This window comes from Camelus bactrianus, chromosome 4 (assembly GCF_048773025.1).
Source record: "Camelus bactrianus isolate YW-2024 breed Bactrian camel chromosome 4, ASM4877302v1, whole genome shotgun sequence".
Classification (NCBI taxonomy): domain Eukaryota; kingdom Metazoa; phylum Chordata; class Mammalia; order Artiodactyla; family Camelidae; genus Camelus; species Camelus bactrianus.
Window position 1 is genome coordinate 50560267 of NC_133542.1, and position 13869 is coordinate 50574135.

At 37.9% G+C, this 13869-nt stretch overlaps 1 protein-coding gene across 7 annotated transcripts in view; it reads left to right on the forward strand.

The window, feature by feature from the left end:
* The window catches only part of PLPPR1 (phospholipid phosphatase related 1), a 486000-nt gene that overhangs the window by 130893 nt on the left and 341238 nt on the right, over window positions 1-13869 (forward strand). The window lies entirely within an intron of this gene.

Here is a 13869-nt window from a genome sequence, read left to right on the forward strand (position 1 = left end):
ATAAAGCCTTGATGACCCATCTTATCTCCAAGACATATTCCAAATGTCCATTTATTCAGTCTTTGTTTTGGACCAATTATGGAGATTTTTATTTAAAAATATTCTCTGCCATTGTAACCAGCCTCTGTTTTCTGGGACACGCCCTCTCAAAAGCCTGCATTGATGTTTTGAGGAATTATGTTCTCCTCAATTTGCCGCAAAATAAGAAAAATGTACATCATAATTTTCTATTATTCCTTTTTCTAAAATGTAGCAAATTTTTTTTGCACTTTGGACAAAGAGGCATTGCTAAGCTTCTTTTTCTTGTAATCATGGAAAGCAGTAAAAACCTGACAGGGAGTAAGTGTGATTTGTTTTCTCAACAGTGGCTGTTATTCAGAGTTACGGACATTTCATCATTATCACTGCATTTGTAATATGGCGCTTAACGGTTGGTGTTCAGTTAACAAAGGAAAATACCAGGTGTGAATAAAGTCAGTAAAAAGAAGATGTTCACTATGGGGAAGCTAATTATCTAACAAAAATGTCTAATAGGATTTCTTGGAGTTCTCAATGCAAGGACCATTTTGAAGTTGATACTGGGAAAAGAGACTACATTATGAGAGACAAAATAAGCAAACGCTTTATCTGATCATTCTTTGATGTTTAGGTTATTTGTATTCTGCCAGATTCTTAAAATGATTTAAGGTATCTTACAAAGATCCATATATGGTAGCAAGATAAAATAAATTGAAAATGAGAATGAAGAATGAAGTGAAGGAAAAGTAAAGATAGGAAATTCAGTGGTGCCTGGAGTTACCTTATTACAAAAAATAAGCTGTGAAATCTTATGCCTTTGCCAGGCAAGGTCCCCAAAATTGCCTTAAGCCTTCCTGTTGGCCAGGGTTAAAGGGAACATGATCTACGGTGCAGTTCACAGTATTAGTAATACAATGAGACATTCCTTCCATGGATATTTATAGAGAAGGCGTTTTGAAATCTAGTTAATGACATTGTCAACAACAAGATAAACACAATTTTAAAAATTATGACAAAACACATATAACATAAAATTTACTATTTTAACTATTTTAAAGTGTAACATTAAGTGGCATTAAATACATTCATATCGTTGTGCAACTCTCACAACTATCTAGTCCAGAATCTTTTGTAAAATGAAAACCCCAGACCCACTGGGTAGTCCTCTGGCAACCACCAATCTCCTGTCTGTCTTAACAACCTTCTTATAGTAAATATGATAAGCACTTTTATAACCCTGTGTATTATAATGCCGCAGATAAAACAGGCAGCATACTGTTTTCATATTTATATTCAAGTCTTTTATAATTTTGACTGTCTAGGAAAATGGACTTGACAGAAGTGCAGGTGGACAGAAGTGCAGGTGGATAGCCTCCCTCACCTCTGAAAACACTAGGAGGAATACCTGGGAGAATTGTTCTACCTAAGTGATTGGGTTGGATGAATTCTATAGAGGGACATTCACCAGGGTACTAAGGGGGTTGGTTAGTTTGGAGAAAAAGAAAGACTTGTATCGAGTTTGTTGAAGAATGGCTTATAGCCAAGAATTACCTAACCATCCTTGCATTTATTACAATCCTGAGGGTCAGCTGAATTCCTACTGTTGGTGAGGCTAAGCTAATGTGAGGGAGAGAGGGAAGCCACATCGGTTGCCCTGAAGGAAAAAGAAGTAAAAATTTGGAAAATGAAATAAGTATGATTCAGCCATTGAGCTAAATTCCAGACGAGCAAGGTTTTGGAGAAGGGAGGTGGGATAGATGGGATTAGTAACCTTTAAAACCATTGTGGGACTCAATGTGTAGGTTTGGTTCTTTAATTTTTGCTTCTAATAATTAGCCAAGAAGAAAGCCTGGTTGATTTTGTCTTGCTCCAGTATTTACTCTGAGTTTTGAATAATAAATACAAGTGGGCATTTGAGAGTAAAGAAGCAGCATGAGCCAAGATATGGAGACACTGCACTTTAGGTTACACAGAATCATCTTTGATTCTTTCTCTCTCTTTTTTTTTTCAGCCACACATCCAGTCATTTGATAAGTTTTGCTTGATTGATATCTTCAGTGTTTTTCTTATACATGATCTCTCTTTTTGTCATGGTGTCATGACTCTAATTCAAGATCTTGGCATCTTTTGCCTGAATGACTACTGTAGCTTTCTATCTGGTCTTCCACTTTTCAAGCTCTTGACCATTTAATTCTTTTTTCAGACTGTTGCTGGAATAAATGTCCTAAAAGACTGTTTAAGCCACTCCACTCATAGCACTTTTCTGTTCATAAGCCTGCAATATAAGGAGTATATGTCATTAAAAACAAACAAAAAGAAGTATATGATAATGATGCAATCAAAATTAGCTGAGAAAGAAGGCTTATTCAAAAAGTTGAGCTTGCCATGGGTTGTTTGCTTAGGGAAAAAAACGCTACTTAAATCCTCATTATATGTCATAGTAAACTGTGGATGTATTAATGAAATAATAAAAGCACTTGAAGAAGGTAAAGGTGAATATTTTTCTGATTGAAGATTAGGTAAGAGACTTTCTAATAGGAGAAAAAAATGATTTGACAACATAAGAATTTAAATTCTCTAGCTCAAAAATATAAATGAAAAGATATGCATGAAATCGGTCAAAATGCATAATGAATATGAGAGACTCCTGCCTTTTTATCCTCTAGTCCCAGCCACACTTACCTTGTGGCAGTTACTAGAAGTAGTCAGACTCCTCCTTTGCACGTGTTGTTCCCTCTGCATGGAATGCTCTTCCTGCACATTCCCACATGACTGGTGCTTCCTCATTCTTTATTTCTTGGGTCAAGTCTTCTTAGAAAGGTCTTCCCTGCTAACCTGCTATAAAGTAGCTAGCCCTCACTATCTTACTCTTTATGGCTTACACACTGTCACATTACTTGTTTTGTGTTCTTCATAGCTGCTATCACTAATGGAAATCATCTTAATTGTTAGTGTTCTAATCTGTCCTCTAGAATGCAAGCCACATGAATGTATGGATCTCATGTCCTGTTCAGTGGCAACTAGACTTCTTTTTGAAACATGATAGGTACTTAGTAAGTGTTTGTTGAATGCACGAGTTAATGCATATATGTGTGTGTGTGTGTGTGTATAAAAAGATTAGAAGGCTACATAAGAAAATACAGTAATGGGATTATTTCTAGGTGGAATTTTGTAGATGACTAAATTTTTCTCTTTTTTAAACTTTTTTGTCTTTCCCAAACTTTCTGAAATGAGTGTGCATTACTTTGTCAGAATTATAACTAAGTAGTATTTAATAGAAGCCGTATTTTATTAAACAATAGCATCTATAGTGTCAGATCATTAATCTCAATTAGTGTTGACAAAAGATGATCAACTATGCAGATTATAAAGAAAAAATTTCCTAGAAACAAGAGTGTCAGCTTGCTTCCTCTTAAAGTATTCACACATTTAACACATCCAGTTAGCATAATGGAATAATGAAGAAATTGAGCCAAAAAGCACCATCCAAATTGGATCTTCTTTTAAGATTCTAAAATAAAACTCTTCAAATAAGGAGAAAAATAATTTTAAAAAATCAAGTTCCACTGCCTAGTTTCAAAAAATGTTTGCCAGGGGTTTAGTCTCCTTAAATCTTCCAGACGTTATAAGGGGCAGTTGAGGAAAAGGCCTGGATATAAAATAGTTTGAAAAATATCACCATGAAACTATCTGCACTGCCATCTGTAGAGACATCATGACTCTGGAAAGGTCTGTCGTATATTAACCTTGTTTAAATGGAGCAGTTCAACATGGGGAAAAAAGCATCAGTCATTTCCCCCCAGAATGCACATTTGTTTTTGAGCATGACTAAGACTTGGTCAGGTTTTTTATATTAAGTGATGATACTTTAAATGACCTCAAATGGTCAAATTGTTAGGAGCAAAAGTGAAACAAGATGAAGCAACCTTGTGTTTCATTTACTCATGAAATCTTTATTCATGATATGAATCAGACACTGTTGAGTATTGGGGATGTGGTGGTGAATAAGACATATGATACTTATCCTCATGGAGCTTACCTTCTAGTGGAGGGAACACAAATAAACAAGCCAAATAGGTGCCAATTGTGATATATTCTGGAGAAGAAATATTTCCATAAATAATAAAAGGGTAAGAAGCAATAGGTAGATAGAGAGAGAGGGAAGACTTCTTCAAGGACATGACATTTAGGCTGAGACCTAAAAGGAAGAGAAGGAGCTAGCTACTTTTAGAGCCAAAAAGGTGTCCATTCCCAATGCAGAAATATCTAGGAAATGTCAGAATCCTGTATGATTAAACAAAATGAGCAGTGGAATCCTGAGATGAAGTTGGAAAAGTAGACAGAGGCCAGGTCACATAGGATACTGTAGTATTTAATTTTAAATACCACAGGAAGCCACTAAAGCATTTTAATCAGGGGGGTGACAGGATTTAACATACGATAGGAAGCCAATAAACTATTTTAATGGGGAAATGGCAGATCCAGTTTTAAATGATCATTCTTGTCACTACAAGGAGATTGAATTTTAAGGGGACAGAAGTAAAAGCAGGAGGCTGAATCAGGAGGCGACTGTAGTCATCCAGAAGAAAGGCTAGGGTTGGACCCTAGGGTTAGCAGTGGAGACAGAGAGAAGTGGTCTGATCCAGGATATAGTATATTCACTTGGAATGCTGTGGGACTGGATGCAGGAATTTAGAAAAAAGTCAGATTGAGTCCCAACTCTGGCTTGACCATCCAGCGGCAAAGCATAGGATGGGGAAATTGGCAGAGGAACAGAGCTTTTTGTGAGAGTGGTGGGGAATTAAGTGTTCTAATTTTGGTACTTTAAAATCGAGATAGCTTAAAAAATATTCAAGTGAAAATACTGATTAAGCAGTGAAGATTCCAATTCAGTTGGTCAAACACCAGCGAGATCTTACTGTATAGCACAGGGGACTATTTTCAATATCTTGTAGTAACCTATAATAAAAAAGAATATGAAAAAGAATATATATATGTATAATTGAATCACTACACTGTACACCAGAAACTAACATAATACTATAACTCAATTCTACTTCAGTTTAACAAAAGTCAAACAAAATATTGCGTTTTCAGTAATATTTTGTCACAGACACTTAACCCTCCACCCATGTTCTCTTGGATCCCTTTACCTTTCTTGAGTACCCTGGCTCTAGCATACTTTCTCTCCCATCAGCCAGCACCTGGATCCATTTGTTGGATGGCTGCCCTAAGGCTGCTGGACCCTGCTTTGTCTGCCTGGATGGAGAGTAGGAAGTGCTTTCAGGGGTCACTTGGGGGAAACCTTAACTAATAATTAAACAGTGTGGGAATATAAATATTCCATCTCCATTTCTTTAAGTTGGGAAATTCGTCCATATGCATCCCCTGGAGGAACTCCTCCAGATCCCCCCCCCAGTAGCCAGAACTCATTGCAGGACTTCTCCTTGATATGGTATCCTTGCTTGGCTTCCTGTGCTTTCTTATCCTGCTTTTCCACTCTTCTATCAGTTTTCCTTGAGAAATTCCCTAATAAAACACTTAACACTTTATCATCATCTCATGGTCTCCCTCTGGGGAACACAACTTAAAACGTGTGTGTGTGTATATATTTTTTTTAACCAAACATCAACCTGGTCTATCATTGTCCAGCTCCATTATGAAATAAAAACCACAGAGCTCAAACACTGTCTTAATCATTTATGACATATTCAAAGTGGTTTTCTTTGCTTTATTTAGTTTCCATTAAATGAAAAAATATATTTAAGTGCATATGAAAAATTGATTATATTCATCACATACCTCAAAAACATTTTCTAATTTTTTCCTAAAATGGAGCAAATTAAGGAAAGCAGAAGTGGAAGAATAACTATAGTATTTTATTTTATTTTATTTATTTTTATTAAAAATTAAAAAAAATTTTTTCTTTATTTACTTTTTTTAAATGGAGGTACGGAGATTGAACCCAGGACCTTGTGCATACTAAGCACGCACTCTACCACTGAGCTGTACCCTCCCCCCATAACTGTAGTATTTTACTAGTAAACATTTCTGCAGTTATGTGTACCTCTAGTTTACTTGGTTGAATTTCACATATTTGTTATTGCTTTAGATTTGGGCTTTGTTTAAACATATAATTCATTTCTTGCATTTCAAGTTATTTAGAAGCTGAGTTCTGACATTTTCTAAGCCATTCTTGATTCTGTTAAAGACAGCAGGTGCCATGCCAACAGGAAAGGCCGCCTTGGCTCTATTGATGATGTCATCGTCACTGTGGTTAGTCTTAAAATCTTGCCATCAACTCTCCTTCTAATCAGTCACTGAGTCCCATTCTTTACATAATGACAACATCTCTGCCATATTTATCTTAATTGTCTCTGCCTACTGGCTCCACCCTATTTCCAGCGAATACCTCTTGGTCAGGCTTTCACAGTAGCCTTCTAATTGATTCTCCTTCATTCAGTCATTTCTCCTTCCCATCTAACCTATACTGGAGGTAGGAAGGGGGCTGAATATTCTTCCTGAAGCTCAGTACCCAGACCTTCACAAACTCTGCATTGACAGCAGAGTCACTTCCCACACCAGTCAAAGCCCTGGATCAACTTATGTATTGGCTGAGGTGTTGGACCAGATGCCCTCTAAGTTTCCTTATGTATTAGTTTCCTATCCCTGCTATAACAAATTACCACAAACGTGGTGACTTAAAACAACATAACTTTGTTTTCCTATAGTTCTGGAGGTGAGAAGTTTAAAATGAGTCTCATTGGGCTAAAATCAAGGTGCTGGCAGGGCAGCGTTCCTTCTGAAGTTTCCAGGGCGGTATCTCTTTTCTTGACTTTTCTAGGTTTTAGAGGCCACTTGCATTCCTTGAACTGTGGCCCATTTCTGTATCTTCAAAGCCAGAATGTCAGACTGAGTCCTCTTGCTACCGTCTCTTTGGTTCTCCTTCTGCTTCCCCCAGGCTGACCCATATGATGACCTCAGATAATCTCTCTTGCCCTTTCCTCCTGGTTAAGTTAATGGGAGGATCCACCAGGAGATGGAAGAGTGAGCTTTGAGTCTTTATTTTTCTGGCTTCCTTCCTGATGATGTCTGTAGGCTGGGTGTCACCCCTCTTCCAAATGCCATACTCTTGTGAGGTGGCCATCTCCATGCACCTTTCCTCTCTGGGTTCTGGTAACCACTCTATTCTCATGTCCCTTCAAGCCTAGGATGCTAACGGTTCCTGGTTTCAACTGAATGTGAACAACGTGTCCTGGGTTTGCTGGGACTTTCTGGGTTTTAGCACTGAAAGTCCGAATCCCGGGGAAACCCTTGGTTCCAGCCACGCTGAGATAGTTGGCCACCCTACTTTTAGCAGGCAGTAAATCCTACCCATACCTTTGAAAATGATTTTTTTCCATTATATTCCTTACTTCTCAGTTTGTGTGTCATGAGTTTCCTGTTGGGACTCTGACAAAGCCATGTTATTTTTTCCTTTTTTTTTTTTTTTTTTTTTTGATAAATCCATGTTTAACATATAACGTATTTAGAATTTATCCTTAACTTATGTACTTTCAAAAGATTACTCTGGCTGTTATATGGACAACCAAATGAAGGCAGTATCGGGGTAGATGTGGGGAGACAGAAGGTTGTCAGTAAAGTGTGGTCAGGGCTAAACTAAGGCAATGGGAGTGAAGAGGGAGAGAAGCAGGGAGAACTGAGAAATACAAGTGAGGCATGTGTAACAGGATATGGCAGTTAATTGGATGTGAGTGAACAGGGATAGAGAAGAGACAAGGATGACATACAGCCTGTTGCTGAGACGCTTGGGTGGCCTGTAGTGCCACTCACTGAGACAAGAAGCCCTAGAGAAGGGTTAACTTTTGGTTGAGAAGACTGTGAGTGTAAAGTTTCACCCTCTGTAGCTTTTATTTTCAAGTTATTAAACAGGCCTCTGTTACAGATTAGGTTCAGTAAAAACCTTATGAATTTGTTAATGTCCTGAGTGTGTATCTGATAGAAAGTGACCATAGTTGTCAGTAGTGCTGTCAAGTTCAGCAAAACCTGGTCTTTTGGGAAACGCTTTCATCACTTTGTGAATTTCTGGAGGTCTGTCTAGCAGATTAGCCTGTACTTTTATGAGGGTAAAAGTGAAAGACCAAGGTTGCACGGGGCCCTCCCTTTGAGATCAGAAGGCTTTAGACAGAATCTTAGAAGGAAGGAAGATTCCGGGAGAGAATGAATCTGACTGCTGTGATGAAATTCGCCCTTCAGCAGTCTGGCTAAGCAGGCAGTGAATAGAAACTTTTGACTTGGTGTGTGACCCACGAGCATATGTAACAAATGACTTTGTGTATCTTGGGAATGTTTACAACACTTGAATATCTGTGTGTGACGTTTAAATATGAGTAACACTTGGGTAAATCTCAGAGTTAGCCGGAGTCAATAAATGCTTTAATCAGTATACCATGGCATTTATAACTAGTATCAGAGTTCCTCCTAAATCGCTAGGTGGTTATGTCCCGTAACACACCACTTCCGTGCTTTTCTTCACGTGCTCCCAGCTGCTGCAGATCCCTTCATCTGGAAGCAATTTCTTTTTACTCTGCGATTTCATAGTATTCAACTTGTATATTCCTTATGGTCTTGCCTTTTGTGATGGGGGCAGTTTGTATGCATGCCATTTCTCCTAGATGATGTAACAACTGTCAGACTCAGAGCCCATGAGATTCCTGATGAGTCTCTGGGAGCCTGTCTCTGGGTGGCTCATCAATTCCCATTGGCTGTAATGAAAGTCCTCTCTGTGGCTGCTAGTGTCTGATCTCCATTGCACAACTGGAAGTCTTGCTTCTCTTGCTCTACTGTTAACCCAGCTACTCCTAATAAGCCTATTGATTGTAAGGAAGGCCATTACACTCTTTCAGCCTTTTTTAGCTCTCTTTGGATGCCTGGAATGTAAGACTTGTACCCTTGAGCCAGCATGGGAAGGTAATCTCCAGGCACCCCACAGTATCTTACCTCCAGTACTTCTTTCTAAGTCTGGTATCCCATGTCCCACAAATGATTTCCAGATAAGGATCTTATGTTCTCTTTTTTCCCATTTTTTAAATTGTGATAAAATACACATAATGTAAAATAGATCATCTTAACCATTTTGAGTGTACAGTGATATTAAATATATTCACATTCAATCTTGACCATTCACCTCCAGAACTCTTTTCATCATGCAAAACTGAAACACTTCACCTGTTAAAGAATAACTACCTATTCCCCCTCTCCCACCAGACTCTGGCAACCACCATTCTACTTTCTGTGTCTATGTATTTGACTACTCTAAATACCTCATATAAATTCAATCATACAGATTTGTCTTCTTACGACTGGCTTATTTCACTTAGCATGATGTCCTCAAAGTTTATCCACATTGTAGCATGTGTTAGAATTTCCTTCCTTTTTAAGGCTAAATAATATTCCATTGTATGTTTATACCACATTTTGTTTATCCATTCATCCATCAGTGGACACGGGTTACTTCTATGTTTCAGCTATTGAGAATAATGCTGCTATGAACATGGTGCATCTTTACAGTTTCTTTTAATTTAGATTTGCTTCTTTTTTATCCATGGCAATTCCTGAGAGGCTGGATTTATTTTATTTTGGTCTCTGTCAATAAGACCCTGAGAAGAGGATTTGTGTGTAAGTGATTGATTGAGGAAGTGCCCCCAGGGGACTTAATAAGGCATCAGGGGAAGTAGAACTGGGATTTTAGGAAGTCCCACAGAAGGTAGCATCAGCTTGATCCCACAGGAGAACTTTGGAATGTAGATTATGCTTTGGGGCTTTTACCCAAAGCAAGAGAGCTGAGTTTCATACTCCTATACTCTTCAATCATCCCATTTGCAGATGTAAACTCCCAGGCACTTCTGGCTTTCTGTGTGGTTGGGCATAGTGGCTCAGGGAATTTCTCCAAATTAACGTTGCAAGTGTGGGCCATTGGAAGCAAAGGCACACCAGAGCTGGCAAAGGGGCACACAGAAAGAGTAGATGGGTCCGGGAGGATTGGGAGAGAGCACCAGCAACGTCCACTTGAGCTTCTTACTGGGAGTTTACATTCCAGCATCCTGGGCCCAAACCATCACTTACAATACCCTTTCCATGCCTTTCCTAGGATGCCCATCGAGAATTCACGAAAATGTGACTCCTAGTTACCTTCTCTGGTATGTCAGCATTTCTGAGAGGGATGCTTCAGTGAACATCACTACGTAAGCTGTCTGAGAGCAGAACTTATATGTTTTCAGTTCTGAGACTCCAACCTCTTGGAGAAGGCTTTGTAAATAACAGTGCACACTGAATTCAAATGAATTTCTGCTTTTCCAGATATAAGATCAATATATTGAATAACACATGAGGGAAACCCCAAACAAAAGCAGAATTAGAACAAAGAAATTAACCCACATGTGATTATTGGATTGAAGGTCAGTTTCATCAGTTATATTTCTTGCTTTGAAACCAAGCATTAAGGAAAACAACTTTCTTGGGGACTGTAGGCACATTCTGCTTCACATCGTGAGATCTCCTTGAGCAAATGATCTAGTTGTACTTGGGACTTTTCTTGGTATCCAAAACTCGGAAACCTCAGATCTCATTTTCTAAAGCACTCCTTAGATGTCCATTATTATCTTTGCAGGCCTCCCAACTCCCACTGAAATTAGGTTTGAAGGTTGTTCACAAAGTTATAAGACTGATTTTCCTCTTACCAGCTGTGAAAGGAAAACGTTTTAGGACAATATGGTAGACAAGGGACATTATAGATGTTATTTTATAAACTCATATATATATAACCTTGATTGTATGAGTACACATTTATACCAGTGCTCAGGTTCCAGGGACTTCCTGTTGCTGGCAATGCTGCATGGAGAGGAAGATATTATTAAAATCCACAAATCCATCTCTCCCACTGTGAACATAACTTTTAATTTGACAGTCGTAAAAGTCATCAACTATAACCATAACCACCACTTTAAAGATAGAGGAAGTGAGGCAGAGAAAGTTAATGGTATTTCACTGAAGTTATGTTAATACAGTGATAGATCCTGCCATTAACTACAACTTACTCATTTTCACTCAAAAATAAATTTCTTTTGTGGGACATGATGATTATTGATTAGGAATATGGTTAACTTTCCTCAAAAATGGATCTCCTTTCTAGCCTCCATTCTTTCTATTTGCCATATAAATTTTAGCTAATTCAAATAAGTTTTGAAACTCAGAGGTGAGATTGCGCCTTATGCTATTGGAGCTTAAGGATCTTTGACTCTTGCAGTTCAGGATATTGAGAGAGAACTGCACTGAGTGAAGTTTAAATCAGATTCAGAGTCAACCATTAAGTGATTTTGATGTGCTTTGATCTCGGCCAGGTGCTTTCTGAAGTATTATTCAACCTAATCCGTACAACACTCTTATGAGAAGAGGTTATTGATCCCAGTTTTACAATTGAAGGTGACAGTTGATCTTGATAACAGATATAGTATATAATCATTCTATCATAGTATCCAACACCATCATTCTCCTAAGTCCCATGATCATCTGAAAGTTTTCATTTAAGAACCACGTAACTGATGTACATTGATACTTTGTCAAAATGGGTAAACGAGGTTTAAAAAAGTGATGACATGATATTAAAAACAGTCCTTAAATATTATGAACATTACAAGCAGTATCTATAGGATTGGGGAGTTTCTAGACATATATTGTGAAGAACAAGGGAAGGTAAGAGGAAGCAGAGATTGTGGGAAAAGATAACAGACTGTGGAAGGGCATCCTAGTTAGCTTGTGCCAATGTAACTGAAGTCACCAGTGGAATGTAGGAACAGTGTAATTGTCATACTAAACAAGCACAGTGCATGGCATATAATAACAAATCAACTCTATTTTAGAGTCCTAGTGTATCCTATGAAGACAGTTCTCTCTTTCTCACCGAGTGAACAACCTAGCAGGACCCATCACTTTTCTAGTTATTCTTTAGTAATAACATAATCCTAAGGTCAGTTGAAGACATAAAACACAGTTCAATAATTAAAATATCTAGTCCACTGTCATACTAAAAACCTCATTCATCAATCTTGGAAGTATTAAAATGTCATACTTCAATCTTGATTTAAAGTTGAGACTTTTCTCCCTCCCCAACTGGGTTATCTTTAAGGGAGAAAAACTGTAGTTGAAGAAGAGAAAAATGATGAGTTTCTTTCTCTCTTTCTCTGTCTAGCACATATACTCCTCTACTATTAGGCTAACCTTAGTTTCTGAGCACTGAGGACTGGACCACAAGGAGAGACATGAGATAAGAGGAGCAGTAAAGTTCTTATTAAATGGCACTGTCCTGGTGATGTAGCATCAGTGTCACATGATATGGGCCTCATGTTGACTCTTACTCTCATGAGCACCTTCGTAGGTTCTTAGGTGACTCATCTTCCCATATTGCAAGGAATTTCTCCCCTGTAATTCCCACGAGGAGGGCAGATGCATGGCTCATACCTTACTTCCTTGATACTAGGCATCTGGCAATAACTGATCTTCTATGAGCCAAATTTCAATAAAGATAACCACATTAAGTATTTTGGGCAGTAATGGGTTTAATATAGGGAATTATTGCTTTAAAATTTGTTGCAAGCACTGAGAGAGAAGATTCCAGGCTGGACATTAGGAATGGCCATCGGAAAAATATAGAACTGACTCACCAGGAGAGCTACCTCTGATATCACTGCAGGAGCTATGGCAGAATTAAGAACCAGCAGCTGCCATTGATCACTGCAAATGTCTTTGGAAACACAGGGAGCTAGAACATGGACATCGTAGCTTTGATTCATGGGTCACCATAACATCAATGCTGCTGCTTCAACCACCTCCACAACTAGTCTTCAATGAGGGAACTGAAGAATGGACACTGTTGCAGAGAAAACTCATAGTCTTTTGACCATGCTCACTAGCTGAACAGCCAAATAAGGTATAGGAAAACACATTCTCCTTTATTCCTGCCTTCCAAATCTCAAACAAGTGTTTCTAATTGTCAGAAAAAAATTTTATATAGAGAAATATAGCTATAAGAGAGTCTGGGAGGTGATTTTAGCTTTCCAATTTTTCTAACATATATGTGTGTGTGTAAATTATTTTTCCACAATTTTATTAGGTATCATTAACAAATAAAATTGTATATATTTATGGTGTACAGTGTGATGTTTTGATATGCATATACATTGTGAAATGACCACAATCAAGCTAATTAACATATCCATCACCTCACATAGTTACCCTTTTTTAATGTAAAGAGAACAGTTTTACCTCCCTCCCTCACTTTCAGTATTTTTGGTATTATATTTTACCTCTTCATGTTTATCCTTTAACTGTTTATTGTAATTATAGCTGCTTTTATAATTCTTTGTCTTTCAATCTTCATGCTACCTTAGTTGTTGATCCTCAGTCCTTACTGTAGTTTGCCTTTCCAAGTAATTTTTCCTTTCCTCTAGATTCTTACTTCTTTTCTGCCTCGCAAAGACCTTTTAACATTTCTTTTAGGGTAGGTTTAGCATGGATGAACTCTTTTAGTTTTTGCTTGTCTGGAAAATTCTTATCTCTCCTTAGATTCTAAATGATAATCTTGCTGAGTTGAGTATCCTAAGATGCAAGGTTTTCCCTTTGGGCACTTTGAATACATTATGCCACTCCCTTCTTGCCTGCAAATTTTCTGCAGAAAAATCAGCTGATAGTTTTGTGAGGATTCCCTTGTATATGACTGTTTTTCTCTTGCTGCCTTTAGAATTCTCTCTTTATCTTTAACTTGTGTAATTTTAATTATATGTCTTGGTGTGAGTC